Below are 18,469 nucleotides of genomic sequence, written 5' to 3' on the forward strand. Positions count from 1 at the left end.
CCCTCTAACATTCCATGTCATTACTCTAATCGCATTAGCCATGAATGTGGTGCGGGTGAGAGTACCTGGGTGGGCTGCCCGGCGGCGTCTGGCTCTTGGTTCGGCGGCCTATCATGTGGCGAGTGAATCTGATCAGTTCCATTGACATCTTTGGGTGTTTTAGTGGTTTGCGGCGTGTTTGTTGGTCTTGAACTTCTTTGTCCCCATAAACATTAACTGTTAACTGAACTTGTAACATAACTCGTCTAGCGGGGTATCCCCCGTTCTGACATTCCCGTTTCTGCCCCATGGACCTAAGTCCCTAGGTGGGTTGAAGATGGGGTGAGGTGGAGATGCGCTAGATATTACAACAATAAGACACACAAATTATATAGTTGATGTTTAATAGTAGCAGAAACAGCCGACACGTGTTTCGACACGCTGGTCGTTCTCAAGGCTGAGTAATTGGTAGATTATGATATAACAACAACAAGAAGAAAAACGAAGGAATACAAATCAGAATTGATACACACATTAACAACATCATCGCATAAACAGAAAATGGCGATTGAGATTAGTACAAGACAAATATATCACAACACATTGTATAATACAAAAAATTGTTGGCATACCGTGAACCAGGGTTGAAGAGTGGAGTACGCGTGGTGGAAGCAGTTGCAAGAGTTAAAACAGATCAAAAATTATATGATGAGTGTAGTCATTTTTTGAAAATGTTCAGTTTATGAGTACAGTACTGGAATGGTGATCACATTGAATGAATATAGCACTCAGAGTGTGGAAAAATATATAAAACGGGACAATTCCTTTGAACAGTGCGCAGAGACACCGGAGCCACTAGCCATGCACTGAAAACACCAATCACTCATTAGTCTAATAAAGAGAATATCTTAAGGCAACATATAAAGCTCATCAATGGCACTTGAAAGATCAAAAAAAGGGTCCTAACAGGAAGAAACTAAAGTCCAAAGAGAACACATTAGTAAACAATCTGGGCTTACCGTATGCAGAGTGACTTTGTTGAAAAAGCGTGAAGGGGTAATCCCTAAACCAAAATAACCATGGGTGAAAATGAAAGTAACATTCCATAACCAGATCCAATCAATGTGAAAAGGACCAACACTGAAGGTGAAGAATATCAAATTGGCATACCTCAAAAATGAAGGAGGCGATGTAAGACTCAATCGGACATCGCATCCAAATAACAATCCCTGCCGTAATGGCCGCGTAAGTATATTACCTTGGAAACAAAAGTGTACAGTACCGTAAGGATACTGGTTATAACACGTAAAGCAATTGTGCTGGAGCCGAGCTGGCAAAGTACTTACTCGTGAATCGAGCGGACAATTAACACGGAGATCCCCAAAAGCAGTTGTCCGTGTAAAAGAAAGGAAAGAAATACGGGATAGCGGCCGACGTCACGGCAGTGACGTTGGCGGCGCCGCACGTATCGGACGTCGCATGTATGACGTCAGATGTAAACAAATAATACGTGTTAAAAGTCTAATGCTTGAAAATAGCATAGGGGTCAAATTACATTAATGAAATATAAAATAAATAGAGTCAATAAGCAAATGCTGTTATTTGTAAAGTAAATAATGAGAAACGATCGCAAAAACAGGAATAACTTGGAAATAAAGGTGAGTAATCACAGAACCAGCATAACATATGAGCCATAACGGCATACAGCACAGAGAGTGGTGAGAGCAAGCAGCCAAGTTAAAGCAAGTGTAGGGCACAGGATACTGAATGTTACAACCAGATAAATCTATTATTATACAAGTGTAGAACATATTGGTCAATATGAAGAGCAATACAAGCTAAAGATATAAGGTACTGGTGCCGTCATGCGATGTTTAGTGGCTCCGGCGTAGTGCATCTCATACACCAATTAGGGACATTCAGTTCAATGTGAAATAAACAAGAAAATGTTATAAAAAGACAGACATCTCATTGTCAGTATTGAGACCCCGCGTGGTACAACATAATAAACAAATAAGTTTAGCCTCCATTTGGCGTAGTTTCAATTGAAGATTGCCACCCCTTTTTCCCCTATGTGCCTTCATCAAGCCAATAAAACGTAGATCCTCAATATTATCCAGCTGATGCTCCATTTGCCAATGAACAGCCAAAGGTGATTTAGGTTCAGGCATCTTTAAACTGGACAAGTGTTCCCTAATTCGGATACGTAGTTGGCGAATAGTGCTGCCCACATACAATTTCTCACAAGTGCAGACAATAGCATAAACCACATGGGTGGTTTTACAGTTAATGAAATCACGTATGTCAATTTGAGATCCAAATTTGTCACAGAAGATTTTACATTTGTTGACAGCCCAAGGACATTGGTTGCAATGGCCACATTTGTGAAAACCAACCGGCTGTTGTAGCCAAGTAGAGGTAGTTAGTTGATTACTGAAAAAGGAAGGACTCACTAGATTTTTAATCGTGGGAGCTTTGGTGAAAGTAAATTTTGGTTTGGATGTCAAATAAGGCTGTAAATCTTTATCAAGTCTCAGAATGTGCCAATGTTTGGCGACCATTTTGTACAAAAGGGAAGAATCATCCGTAAACGGTGTAATTAGAGAAATATATGGGGGATGTTCTTTTGACCTGGTCACATTGGTCAGGAGGTCATGCTGGTCAATTAGGGTGAATTTCGAATACGCTTTATGAATAACACTACTTTTATACCCTCGGTTGAGGAATCGCTGATTCAAGATGTTACATTCTCTGTCAAAATCTTTTGGTAAGGAACAATTACGTCTAGCCCTATGGAATTCGCCCATTGGAATATTATTGATAGTGGCACGTTGATGGTTGCTCTGAGCAGCCAAAATTGAGTTCACTTCAGTAGGTTTTCTGAAAGTACTAGTGTATATTCTATTATTTTCTAGAAAAATATGTAAGTCAAGAAAGTCAATTTTACATGAGTTGCAAAGGCCAGTGAGGCTGATTCCAAATCCATTAGTGTTAGCATGACATAAAAAAGTAGTGAAAGAGTCTTCAGAACCCTTCCAAATCAGAAAAATTTCATCAATATAACGGCGCCACATCACAATGTTTGACACAAATTGCACTTGATTGAGTATATGCGTCTCTTCATAGAAGGCCATGAATAGATTAGCCAAAGATGGTGCAAACTTGGCACCCATGGCCACACCCCTCACCTGCAAATAAAACTGGTCATTGAAAATGAACATGTTGTTCGCAAGTACAAATTGCAAAAATTGTTTAAGCATAATTACATGATCAGAATAGGAAGCTGAGGTGTTCCTGAACACATAATCAATGGTCTGCAAAGCTAAATCATGACTGATATTAGTATAGAGTGCCACAACGTCAATTGTTGCCAACAAATAATCTGGTTCCCAAGTAATGGTTTGCAGCGATTGTAAAATGTGAGTACTATCACGTATATAAGATGACATTTGTACAACAAAAGGTTTGAGAGCCTCATCCAGATATTTTGAAAGACCTTCAGTAGCCCAATCGATACCACTCATGATCGGCCGTACCTCAGGTAAGGTCTGAAAAGTTTTGTGTATTTTAGGAAGAAAGTACATAGTCGGTGTAGTAGGATCAGTGTTGGATAAAAAATGTTTCTCATCATCAGTTAGAAAACCTCTGCGATACCAAGTTTCAATTAATTCAATAAGCTCTGAAACCACACGTTTGGTCGGGTTGGATTTGAGAACTTCATAACAGCCAGGGGTATGTAAATGTTTACAGCCCATAGTAATATAGTCAGAAGTATTAAGGATAACAATATTACCCCCTTTGTCTGCCTCTTTAATAACAATGTTGGGATCTTCTGCTAAGTGTTTTAAAGCTTTCCTTTGATTGGTAGTAAGGTTACTTTTCTTATGTGGCTTAGTCTGTTTGTCCAAATATGCATGAATATCTTGTGTAAGAGCCTGATTGAAGGTTTCAATGACATTATCTACAGAAAGTTGAGGGGTGAATTTGGACTTGGATTTAAGTTCTTTAAGATTCAAATGAAGTGTATTAATACTTAAATCTTGGGCGACATTGGAAGATTGCGAACAGACCTCATGGTCCAAGTTGACCAAAGTCTCAATAACATTTAAATCCCCATAGGGGAAAAAGGGGTGGCAATCTTCAATTGAAACTACGCCAAATGGAGGCTAAACTTATTTGTTTATTACGTTGTACCACGCGGGGTCTCAATACTGACAATGAGATGTCTGTCTTTTTATAACATTTTCTTGTTTATTTCACATTGAACTGAATGTCCCTAATTGGTGTATGAGATGCACTACGCCGGAGCCACTAAACATCGCATGATGGCACCAGTACCTTATATCTTTAGCTTGTGTTGCTCTTCATATTGACCAATATGTTCTACACTTGTATAATAATAGATTTATCTGGTTGTAACATTCAGTATCCTGTGCCCTACACTTGCTTTAACTTGGCTGCTTGCTCTCACCACTCTTTGTGCTGTATGCCGTTATGGCTCATATGTTATGCTGGTTCTGTGATTACTCACCTTTATTTCCAAGTTATTCCTGTTTTTGCGATCGTTTCTCATTATTTACTTTACAAATAACAGCATTTGCTTATTGACTCTATTTATTTTATATTTCATTAATGTAATTTGACCCCTATGCTATTTTCAAGCATTAGACTTTTAACACATATTATTTGTTTACATCTGACGTCATACATGCGACGTCCGATACGTGCGACGCCGCCAACGTCACTGCCGTGACGTCGGCCGCTATCCCGTATTTCTTTCCTTTCTTTTACACGGACAACTGCTTTTGGGGATCTCCGTGTTAATTGTCCGCTCGATTCACGAGTAAGTACTTTGCCAGCTCGGCTCCAGCACAATTGCTTTACGTGTTATAACCAGTATCCTTACGGTACTGTACACTTTTGTTTCCAAGGTAATATACTTACGCGGCCATTACGGCAGGGATTGTTATTTGGATGCGATGTCCGATTGAGTCTTACATCGCCTCCTTCATTTCTGAGGTATGCCAATTTGATATTCTTCACCTTCAGTGTTGGTCCTTTTCACATTGATTGGATCTGGTTATGGAATGTTAATTTCATTTTCACCCATGGTTATTTTGGTTTAGGGATTACCCCTTCACGCTTTTTCAACAAAGTCACTCTGCATACGGTAAGCCCAGATTGTTTACTAATGTGTTCTCTTTGGACTTTAGTTTCTTCCTGTTAGGACCCTTTTTTTGATCTTTCAAGTGCCATTGATGAGCTTTATATGTTGCCTTAAGATATTCTCTTTATTAGACTAATGAGTGATTGGTGTTTTCAGTGCATGGCTGGTGGCTCCGGTGTCTCTGCGCACTGTTCAAAGGAATTGTCCCGTTTTATATATTTTTCCACACTCTGAGTGCTATATTCATTCAATGTGATCACCATTCCAGTACTGTACTCATAAGCTGAACATTTTCAAAAAATGACTACACTCATCATATAATTTTTGATCTGTTTTAACTCTTGCAACTGCTTCCACCACGCGTACTCCACTCTTCAACCCTGGTTCACGGTATGCCAACAAATTTTTTGCATTATACAATGTGTTGTGATATATTTGTCTTGTACTAATCTCAATCGCCATTTTCTGTTTATGCGATGATGTTGTTAATGTGTGTATCAATTCTGATTTGTATTCCTTTGTTTTTCTTCTTGTTGTTGTTATATCATAATCTACCAATTACTCAGCCTTGAGAACGACCAGCGTGTCGAAACACGTGTCGGCTGTTTCTGCTACTATTAAACATCAACTATATTATTTGTGTGTCTTATTGTTGTAATATCTAGCGCATCTCCACCTCACCCCATCTTCAACCAATTTTCAGTTCCAGCCAGGGTGGTCTGGCTGTGTAGGTGGTAATGCTGCTGATATTTTACAAATTCTTTTATTAGAACTCTTATTTCAATCAGTGATTACTAGCGCACAGACCGTATTTGCGAACCCACGGCCTTTCTTCAATTAAGTCCCTAGGTGCCCTACGGGCGGGTAATTACCCAAAAAAAGAGATCGTCCTAGGGCGGGTGTGGCTTCACCTCCTGATTGTAACAAGTGTGAAGTACTTCCGTGGTCAGTGTGGCTCCGGTTGCATCTGGGTTGCCGCTCTTTATCTAGTAGTTCTGAGTATGTGGTAGATGTTGCTTGGGGATAGTATGAGCGGTCTCATGGGACGGGCGGTTTAGGCTTGTGCTGTTTCGGTTCCCAGTCTGGGATCTGTGCTCTGTCCATCCATTCAGTCGCTTCAGCGGGAGTATCGAATAAATGGGCCTTGTTGTTGTGAAGGACCTTTAATCTGGCCGGATATAGGAGCATGTATCGCAATCCTGCCTTTTTTAGTCTGGCTTTGGTGTGGTTGAACATAGCCCTGCTTCTCTGGACCTGTAGGGTGTAGTCGGGGTAAATGGTGACCTTGGCGGAGTCTCTCTGTATGGAACCGCCCAGCCTGGAGAAGGCCAGGATTGCTTCCCTGTCTTTATAATTCAGTACTTTGGCTATTATAGGCCTAGGCGGATTTCCAGGTGGCGGCTGTCTGGCCAGGGATCGGTGGGCTCTCTCAATAGTAAAGCCTTGAGACAGCTTCCCCGCGCCAATCTCGTGTATAAGTAGGTCTTCGACGTAGTTCGTGGGGTCATTGCCTTCGATTCCCTCGGGTAGGCCGATGATTCTGATGTTACTCCTGCGGGCCCTTCCCTCTGCCTCCTCGGCTCTATCTTCGAGGTTCTTTACCTTCTGTACTAGGACGTCCACTTCCTTTGAGAGCTTAGCTTTGGACTCACAGTGTTCCTTCATTTGGGTTTCTAGAGTGTCTGTTCTGTTGGCAATGGATCGCACATCTTGACGTAGCAGATTCAAGTCTATGGCCACAGCGTCTATCTTATTTTCCATGGTATTCTGGAGTGACATGATGGCCTCCATAAGTTGCGAATTCGATGGTTCAGGGGCTTCTGCATTTGGTGCCTCATTGCTGGCATGGGTGGCGCCCGGGCCGGGTGCCCCAGAGGCGGCAAAGGATTCCATAGTGGTCTGTCTATGTTTGCCTCTGGCGTTTTTAGCCGACATGGTTTACGTGGTGTGGCGGCCTGCCGTGTGCTCTGTTGGCCCTGGGTGGTAGTCAGGGTGGTCTGTCTCTTGGGAGCGCAGCGCTGCATTATATGTCCGAGTGTATTGCCCTCTATCCTTAAGGGCTGCTGCAGGGGGTAGGGGTGATCCGAGGCAAAGCCGGGGCGTTAGGGCGCTTGTAACGCGGAGGCCTTTGCAGGCTGGCTTAAGAAGCCGTTCAGGGGTTAATGAGTCCGGGGGAAACGGCCCCCCGATGCCTAGTTCAGCTGGTGTCTCATCTGGGGTATGGTGTGTCGCGGTGTCTTATCCTCCGCTACAGCCAGGGCGCCCCAGGTTCGGCGCCCCGGGGGTTCACAATCATTTTCGTTTCGCTGGTCGCTCCGCTCCGGTCACTGGGGGAGCCCCCACCCTGTGTAGGCCACTGTTTACTCTGGGACCCACCACGCTGGTCCCTGTTGGCGTCCCACACCAGCGCACCGCTCTGCCTCCTGGTGCCAGGCCCTGCGGGTCCGGGAGCCGTGAGGGGCAGGGCCCTCGGTTTTGGAAGCTGGGGGGAAAGAGATCTCTGCTCCCCCCCACCGACTCCTTACCGCCCTTCTTCGGTCGCTGTTTCCTCTCTGTCTCCTCCCGCTGTCGGCCAGGGACCTTGTTGTGGGGCCGCGGCGCTCAGCGGGTCGCCCAGTGGCAGGGCGTCCCAGCCAGCGCAAGCGGCTCTTCCGGCCTCCGGGCCTCGCGGTCGCTCCGAAATGCCTCCCGGAGCCCCGTCCCGGGGTGCTAGGCGATCGGGGGAGCGCCGGGCTGGGTCCATGCACCTCCCTCTGTTCTGCCGACCGGGTACACCGGGGCGCCGGCCCGCCTCCTCAGCACGCCAGTGCCGATCGCTGGACACCCGCTCCCCACGGCAAAGGCCGGGCTCCCTGGGTCTGGCTCGATTCAGGCCGCTGGTTTCCACAGAGCGGCGGACATCTATGCGGCCGCCATTTTCCGGCGTCGGCGTCTCTCCCCTCTCATGCGTCGCAGTGTCGGAATGAGGGTACGGAGCCGCTTCAAGCCGCAGCTACAAGTTCCTGAGGCATTCACGGTCCGATGAGACTATTTTCAAGCGTTTTTGCAATCTTTGTCTTAAGTTGGCGGCGGATGGTTGGGCGTATTACACGGAGCTCCTCCAAGGTACGGCTTCCACACATGGCGGTTGGCCACGCCCCCCCCCGACCAAGATAAATGTTTGACTAATGGGCTAAAATGATACATTATACAGCAGACATTCTGAGAAAAAAATGCAAAAAAGCCAGTTTTTGCAATTGTTTTTGCAGGGTAATACCAATCCAAGTATCCAATACATGCAAATCACCAACAGTGCACAGGAACATTAATGCCTTAATTATTGTAATGCTTTGCTATTAAAAATGGCATGCCACATTAAGACAACATGTCTAACTGGGTGCAAAATGTTGGAAGTTCTAGACATATCATATATATATATATACATATATATATATATATATATATTCAGTAAAAGAATGTTGTTAAAGGGACGTTATGGTCCCATCAATGACATTTGTGATGTCATCTTTGATGTCCTGGGTGTTAGTCTTAGCAGTGCACAGTGGTGGCGTGAGTTATGGTTGCTTAGCTTACCATAACTGGCGAATTTCAGGGGTTTTTCGGTTTTACTTGGAACCATAACATCCCTTTAACAAAGTTTATTTACTGAATTTCATACGTTTTTAGTAGCGCAACTTAACCATAACATCCCTTTAACAAAGTTTTTTTTACTGAATTTCATAGGTTTTTAGCAATGCAACTTAACCATAACGTTCCGTTAACAAAGTTTTTTCAGTGAATTTCATGGGTTTTTACCAGTGCATGCTATTTTCCTACAACTTACTAATATCATACTCACCCAATATAGCAATATTTGTGTCCAATTTACGAAGTTCACCTTAAAACCCTGCCATTTCCCAACTTCTAGAATACTTTTTAACACTTCTATACACTTTTTGCAACTATTTCAACTGGTTTTGCATTCATAGATGTCTACGAACATCTGACTTCACTGCGGAGCTTCCGGACAGTGCCATATGACCATACACTGGCACGCAGCATGATGATGTGTCCAAGAACCCGTCCGCACTTCACAATAAGATCCGTGCTTTGGGGACAATTCCGAACTGAATTTTCTACTGATCTAGGAACTTTCAACTTCAAAATTTCCATTTCACAGCTCCAACACCTATTCCTACTCATTATCCATTAACAATCAAGTACATAGTACATACTTTTAGCAAAACTGCTATTTATCTTAAAATGACATCAGCTAATGCCATCCCTCCTCCCCAAGAGCCACCACCACTGCTGTAATCGAGGAGCATTTCCTTCCCCACCTTTCGTTCTTAGCTCTCCTGCCAAAAAAAATACATCCAAAAACAACAAAAGAAATGTTCCTTTAGGAACCACCTTTCACAGTTAAATAATAGAACTAAAGAAAACACTTATAGACTCCATCTACTTTTTATTTCTCAGTAAAGTAAATAGACTCAATAAGATTTTCCAACATTTCCAATTTGTATTTTGTGTTATGCTAATGGGAATATTGTGGCGTTCATCCTCCGTTCCAGGGACTGGAATGGTGGATACCGGGCTGGCAGCCCAAGTTACCAGCCCAAGCGAAGCGAGGGTTGATAATGAGGTCTCTGGACAATTACCCCCCCATTCCAGCCCCTCTGATGAGGGATGAAGGCCATTCGCACCCTAGGTTCCCAAAGCGGGAACCCGGGGTGCTAAAAAAAAGGATTTTTCTTCCCACACTGGGATGCCACAGGAAGGAAAATCCTTTACCAAGATAGCCACCATGGAAAGGGAAGGCGCGTTCCATGCAGGGCCCCTTTTCGCTTTCCATGGCAGCCTACAGAAGGCAAAAAGAGAACTCTATGACCATATTACGACAAGCACATTTTTCTTCCTTTTGAAATGTATCCCAATTTCGAATAACTTTACCACAAAGACAGTCCCAGGAGGACATGGCCACTTTAACCCCATGTTTTGTCTCTCATGGTCATGGCCAGTAGCCAGATTGTCCGGATCATGACCTTATTCCATGACCCAGACAATGTGCCCACTGCCCTTGGCCACAAGCTACACCTCAGTCACCAAAGGTATATAGCTATCTTTTGTACCCACATTATGACACTGGTCAAAAAATAAAACACGGGCACATTTGCAAAACCATGCTTTCAGGCCCTTCTCAATGCTCCTTCCACAAGTTTGCTGGAAATCCACCCATGTTTTATTTTTTCAAAAATGTCAGATATATGCACAATCATCATATAACCTAGCCCCCACTTGACAAAATCCATTCAGACTCTACGAAAACATTTATATCTAGATCTATAATCTTTTTGCAAACCTTTATGTAGATTTGTCAAATAGCACCACATTTATAAGCCTTTACAATATTTTGGGACCCCCTCTCTAATTCTGCCCCCTCTTGACAAAATCCCACCAATCTTCGTAGAAACATTTATATCTAGATCTATTATCAGTTTGCCAAAGCAAGTGTAGCTTCGACTAATGGCACCTCATTTATAAGCCTTTACATTATTTTGGGACCCCCCTCTAATTTTGCACCTCTTGACAAAATCCCACCAAACTTCACAAAATCATGTATATCTATATGTATTATCAGTTTCCCAAATTAAGTGTAGATTTGTCAAATGGCACATCATTTATAAGCTTGTATATAATTTTGAGACCCCACTCTAGTTTTGCCCCCTCTTGACAGAATCCCACCAAACTTTGCCAAGAGTGGGTGAAGTAGTTACGCGTGTGCAGGGTTTTCATTTGCTCGTGTCACTAACTCTGCTGTGGTCTTCACTGATATGTGTTTCCTCCAACGCATGTTCACAGACTCCTATGTGTGTGCCCTTTGCTACGGGAACTCTTCTACGCGTGAGCGTGGTCTACACCGCTACGTGCTTCCTTCAACACGTGTACGTGGTTTTCGCAGGTACGTGTTTTCTACAACGTGTGTGCATGATATTCGGAGATACGTGTTATCTATAGCACGTGTGTGCGGTTTTCTCAGCTGAGTGCTTCCTGCAGCGCGTGTGCGCGGTCTTCACAGCTATGTGTTTTCCACAGCGCGTGTGCGCGGTCTTTGAAGCTAGTGTTTTCCAAAATGGCTGTGATGACATTTGTGATGTCATCTTTTATGTCCTGGGTGTTAGTCCTAGCAGTGCACATTGGTGGTGCGAGTTATGGTTGCTTAGATGACCATAACTGGTGAATTTCAGGGGTTTTTCGGTTTTACTTGGAACCATAATGTCCCTTTAACAACGTTTTTTTACTGAATTTCACATGTTTTTAGTAGCGCAACTTTACCATGACGTCCCTTTAACAAAGTTTTTTTACTGAATTTCACAGGTTTTTAGTAGCGCAACTTAACCATAACGTTCCTTTAACAAAGATTTTTTTACTGAATTTCTAGCGCAACTTAACCATAATGTCCATATAACAAAGTTTTTTTACTGAATTTCACAGGTTTTTAGTAGCGCAACTTAACTATAACATCCCTTTAACAAATTTTTTTTACTGAATATACACTTTTATCGTGTGAATTTGGGAGATGTTTACTAGGATTCCCTTACTTTATATACATGTAACATAGAACATACTGAACCCCCCCCACAAAATGTTTTTGAAGGCCACGGACTGTGCGTATGTCCGCGGACGGGCGCGGACGACATCAACACTACCCAAACACGCAGGGGATATCTGAAATTGTTCTATCATACCATATACAAATTGCACAAGTTTAAGAAGCAGCACATTAACACATTATAAGTAATAATAAATAAGCAGTGGAACCTACACGTCTAACGCATCAACCATCCATTTAAATACCATATGTAATGAAATGGATTATACCATAACAAAAAAGATATGCCTCCAACATAATTACCTCACAGAAATTGCAGAGCTAGGAGCGACAGTAGACAAACACAACACAACGAATACAAATTACCAGAAACTAGTAATTAAACTTCATTTTTCTTATATATTTGTATACTTTTTGTATAAGGTACAGAACAATTAATGTATTTGTGTTTTTCACACAGAAATGTGCAGTACTTTGGAGTGGCTGGAGGAGAATTTTCCGTGTGACTAAATGTCGGAAGATAGCGATAATAATGGTACACACTTCTCTGCATAAGCAAATTAATAGTCAGTACTTTATGTGCACTTAACATATATATATTTATTTTTAACAGACCATGCAGAAATTGAAGAAATTCCACCAAAAGACACAATACACGAGACCTTGACACACATAGAACAGAAAGTGGACATGCTGAAAGATAATTTCAATGGTTTAAAGCAATTTACGGAGGACCACGTCAAAGGAAAAATTAGATCCACTGTACTACCTGTATCTGTCCCCCCTCTCCATGTCCCAGTGAACTATCCCCAAACCCTCACCAACAACGTTTTGACAAAACTTCCATCCCTTCATCCCCACACAACCATCCTCTGCAAACCCCTAATTCCTCTATATTTGTTTCAGTTTCTGCTTCACCCTCTCTTTCTTAATTGCTGTATATGTGTATAATAAAAAAAAATGTTATGTTAGTTTTAATTAAATTGTTTGTGTCTAATTCTTTTTTTTTTAAAACAGTTAAAATGGCCACGGACAGCGCGCCTCTCCGGCCTGTCTGTAATTAACAAAATATAGATGTCCTAAGGACAGTACACCTCTCGAAAACATTCACAACCAAGATGTAATTGTTCTTAGAACACACCACCTTCCGGGATGTCTGTAAATGTACAAAAAGGGGGTGTCCTAGGACACTATAACTCTCCGACCGTCAGCAACCAAGATGGAACTGTTCTTAGAACACAGCAGCTGTCCTGGATGTCCGAAAATTGATGAAATGGGGGTGTCCTAAGGACACTGTACCTGTCCGTACAGTTCGCAACCAAGATGCAACTGTTTGTAGAACATGCGCAGTGTCCGGGATGTCCGTAGTTAAACAAAATGGTGGTGTCCAAAGGACACTGTACCTGGCCGTACACTTTGCACACCATCTACGCACATGCTCACCATACCCGTAAGTCCTGCGAACATCGCGCCTGTTCGTAACTGTCTGTCTCACTTGTGTCGCACTTTTAATTAGTTTCAGGACCCGAACACTGTCCGTAGAACAATGCGCGCATGCGCACGACCGTTCCTGTGCATTTGGTGTCCTGCGGACACCCATTCCCTTCGCGGATGTGTTCATGACGTCATGATGTGACCGCACCCACGCTGAGTGTGTGTCCTAATTTGCGCACTTTGTCCGCTTCCCCAACATTTTAAAAGAACTTATGCAGACAATCCAAATTATTTTACAGTAAAAAATCACCATTTCACATGTCCCAGACAATGGCCCTAGCTTTCCACATATTTTCGGGAATTTTTTTATCGCTTTTGAGTGATCGATATCGTCACGAGGCACACCCTTCCACCCCTATAAAAGGCCACACCCCAGAGCTTATCTTCATTGTACTTCTGGCTATTGGAGATTGACTTTTGCTGCCTTTAGTGCTCTAGCAGAGATTACCTCACCAACCCTAATGCCATCCATGGCTGCTGTTGCTACATCAGCCTCAGCACCACCCCCAAACCCTCCACCACCACCACCTCCCCAAGGGCCTGCAGAGGGGAATACGCGTGAGGATGTAGAGAACGAGGATGAAGAGGATGAAGAGTATGAGGTCGAGGGACTCCCTACTACCAGCACTCGCCGGGAGTCATGGGTGTGGCGGTTGTTTACCATTGATGGTAATGTACCGAAAGCACGTGCGAACAAGGTCACCTGTAACCAGTGCAATTTGGTGCTGAGTCGTGGGAGCCATGGTTCGTACAGCTTTGGTAGGACATCTATGAAGCGACACCTAACTTCATTCCACAGTGCGGTCATTCGCAAGGTTGTACCATGTAAAGAACGTAGTAGGTTGAGTTCCTCCGCAGCATCCTTCGTTTCTGATCCTCTCACCACAAGAGAAACCACTGTGGGAGAGCGCATCCCTCCAGCTGCTTCACATGCCACTCACGATGCTGTTGACCCTTACCTTTCGAGGGTCACAATATTGTGTATGTACTGCGATGCAGTACTCTGCAGGGGGGAGAGTCTTTGAAATGCTTTCGAGACTATGGTCACGGAGCACCAGAAGAGCTGCTACCTACCTAAATAAGGCCCACCGAACATCTTCCTCTCTCCATGTTCTCTTTCTTATCCCTGTGGTTGGTGTCCCTTCCTTACCCTCCCTTCTCTCCTAGTGTGTCAGGTGTAGAAAAAGCCCCAAAAATATATAAAACAACAAAAAGTTTTTTTTTTAAAAGGCTCTTTTCAGAGCCACCCTTCTCAGTTCAAAAATAGAACTATCAAGTAAATGGTGCAGGCCCCTGTGCATTTTTTAAATGTCCGCGGACAGTCCTAGGACAGATAAAATTTTGGGGTGAAACCCCAGCAAAACCAATGCACTTTTCTCTGGGAGTAAGTGGTGGCTCTGAAAAGAGCCTTTTGGTGGTGTTTTGTGTGTTTGACAAACTTGGATTCGTCAACATGTAATGCAAAATAGATGACTATACTTCCAAAAAAGGTTGCAATGCATTTTGTACATTTGGAATAAAAATCTGATTGCCAGCATATGTAAAATGGACTCCATCTCTGCAAAAAATGAATGTTCTACGAAGCATAATATTTTCATTGTGGAACATGCCAACATTTCTTAGAAAGGCACACACAGACTTATTGACATTGTACCTGGCTTTCTCCATTTATGGACCAAATGAATAAGAACGCAGCCACATTTGTCTTTGCGCAAAACGAGAAAAAATTACTTGGCAATTTGGAAACATGTCCATGACCTTCTCAAGTCCTTCCTTCATTGCAAATTGCAAAGAAATTCCAGACATATGTCCTAAACTGTTCCCTCCACAATGAATTATAATTATGTCAGGATGATGCTCTGTCTGTAAAGTAGCACAGAGAGGTACCAAGTCCAGCCACTTTATTCCACGCACTCCATGCCCTTACACTCCCACATGAGGGAATCCAAGATCTGCAGATATACCACAAAGTTCTGCATGCACCTTCAACCAATGTATCCATGAGTCTCCCAAAATCCAGATAATCTGTTTATCAGCCATAGCTATCTGTTCTCCTCTCAGGAAAAAGATGTCCTCACTAAATTTCTCCGTACACAACACACCCACTAAACTTTACTGACCAATCCCTTGCTCCGCTCATTCTCATTTGCATGCCTCTCCACCCTAGAATCCCTGTATGTAATACGCGCTGTCTGCAGACTACCGCCATGTCCGCGGACATGTAGACGATCTGAGCGTGGCGAATGTAGATTTAAATAGTGTTCCCCATTTCCCCTTTAAGGTGGGCTCTGAAAAGAGCCCTTTTTTGCTTTTTTTGCAGATGCCTGACAGACATCTGTTATTTTGTATTTTTTGGGGATTTTTTTCTTCTTAGTTTACTCCAAAAATCTTCACATAACCTGTTCCAAAGCAACCCCTACATTTCAAAAGAACATGGCATTTCCCAAAAAAGATAAAGAAACACCATCTGCTTCAAAATAAGCCACATTACTCGAAACAATGTTCTCGTGGCTACAGAAAAACATACCAGCTCTTAGCATGAAAACACGCATGCCTCGATTGATTGCACACCTAGCAATGCTTTGATCAGGACAAAAAACAGAACTGTTGTCCCATTTTGCTCTAGGAAGTAATCCAGAAAAAATTACTTTCGCATTTGGAAGGATGTTCATTACTGCTTGAACCAACTGTTCCAAATCTCCCAACAAAGTAGGGGAACTCACGTAGCCCAAATGGAGAGCACCATAGTGCAAAACTACCACATGGGGACTGTTCATCCTACGCATATCTCTGCAAACTTGGAGAATTTCCTCGACATTGCAGTCAGTCGCAGCGCTACACACCACCTCCACTCCTCTAACTTTGAAAATTGTTTGCCACATGCCTCCATTGAGAATAGTGCTGTAAACCATGGACAAGCATATCTCCGAGCACCAACACCCTGGCTGCCTCCACCTCTGCCATCTTCACTACACACGCTCTCTTTCTACACAAATCAACAACGTCAACATCTAATTGGCTGATCACTACAGTCCCCTTTCCATGTTAGATTTGCTGTAAAACCTTGTATGTGGCATGCCCTACCCGCGGACAGGCGCAGCTTCCGTGTGGCACGTAACTCTTAGCCAGCCCTTCTACCCTTTCCACATCACTCGCACATCCATTTCCTCCTTGGACACAGCTAAGCAATCACACAGCCATCCACCAATCACATCAAAGACCTCTACATCTAACTCCATCATCAGAGTTCCGCACTTCAAATGTACTGTTGATCACTCTGAATACAAGTCTCATATCATTGGAAGCACCTACTACAAAAACTACTGTTCAAGTCTCGAAGATTTCTACTTACAGCTCCATGCATATCCACATGCATGATTACAAAGTACAGGTATGCATATTTTATTCAGAGTACATGTACAACTCTAATGATTCCAGATAAACAAAATAATGCCACTAAATCTGCATAGCCAATACATACATGCCAACGCTCCTGCTTTAAGTGCGAGACTCCCGATTTTTCATTGAAAATTTGCACTTCTTTTTACTATCTCCCGCATAACCTATACAGACATGCCAACCCTCCCGATTTACGTGCGAAATTCGATTTTTCATAAACAAATGTCACAATGTTTTACTGTCTCCCGCCTAAATTAATGCTAATCCCAATGTGATCGTATGAGAAAAATAAACGTCCCCGATTCCTTTGGTGAAATCTCCCTCTCAGGTGCTCCTGATTGTTCACACGTCTAGTTATTATATGAAATTATTCAAATTTTTCCCATCTACTATAATGAACTATCACTTCCAAACCTCTCTGCTATCTACAACACAGCTGCAAAAAAACAAGGGAATTTCATGAACATAAGATTCTACTCATTTGCGAAGCAGGTTGAACTAACATACTGCAAATAACATATAAAGGCTGCACATAGTCAAATGAACGCATGCATACACTATGTTCAGATATCAAATGAGAATACTACCACGAAAACATAAAAATCAGCATGTACATTAACATCAGTGCTATAAACACACAAAATGACCAACTTCCTCCTTTTACAATTGCAGTGAAGACCACTCTCCTGAAAATCAACAGCATCTAAACTACAAACAACATATCCGAAGAAACCTGCTCATGCCACAAAAAAAAGTATTCTCTTACTGTTCCTCAAAGAGACTGTGTGGTTCATTCATGTAATTTGCGCACCAAAAAAAACATTGGTTTCTGAACCATTCTGCCCACAAATGGCCATTTATTAAACAGAGATTAACAAGCAGAATGGCACACAAATTCCCTGTTTTTTTGGAACACAAATAACATACTCAAGCCTTAGAATGTTAGTACTACAAAACAAATAACTGTTTTAATTTTATACCATTACGTTTACTATTAATGCTTCTCCTCACCACTAGCTCACTTTCTACTCTCATCTGAGCCACAGTGTAGTAACATACAACCAGAAAAATAGCCTTCCAAACTCATTGTAACTGGCCAATGCACATTCACACACCACCACAAACATCTTCCCCATCAAACTCATACACGCATGCACACAGCACACATACATTGTAAAACAGACCAACCCATACCTTCTTTTTTTTCAACATATCCCAAAGAATGCCTACTAAAAAGCAAGTCCGTAGAAAGCAATGCAGAAATAGAGCAAATTAAAATAAAAGTGTCCAAAATAAGCATCCATCTCTACCAGAGTTTGTACAAAACGTTCATACAAAACAGCTAATGCAGTCATTTAGCGAAACAAAAGAAGCTTCAACTACAGAAACTTTGCCTCCTCTATCAAAATGTGAAACGAAACAGAAAATGCTTAACAAGAATTCGGCTACCACTACTGCTAACACTGCTCCTATAAATCCTCATATACTAGCAAGTAACCATACCAAAAAAGTATTTTAGCAAAAATGGTCTGCCACAGAGTCCTTCAGAATCTAATCAGAACAGGAGCGAAATCATCCACAACCCTTAAAACCTACCGTAGAAAATTAATCCTAGAAGCTCTCGTAGACAGTGCAATCCTTCTCAAAAGGAAGTTATTTATTTTAGTTTTAAACTGGATGAAACCACTAACAAAACTAGGTACTAAACTACAAAAAAACTTCTCAATAAACAGAATGTCAACAGAAATAACTTCTTAAATATCTGTGGAGGTGAATGAAGTCACACCACGACCACAGAAGCATACAAACAAAACCAAACACACACAATTGCCATCCAT

Source organism: Ambystoma mexicanum, chromosome 10 (assembly GCF_040938575.1).
Source record: "Ambystoma mexicanum isolate Mex_15411 chromosome 10, UKY_AmexF1_1, whole genome shotgun sequence".
Lineage (NCBI taxonomy): Eukaryota > Metazoa > Chordata > Amphibia > Caudata > Ambystomatidae > Ambystoma > Ambystoma mexicanum.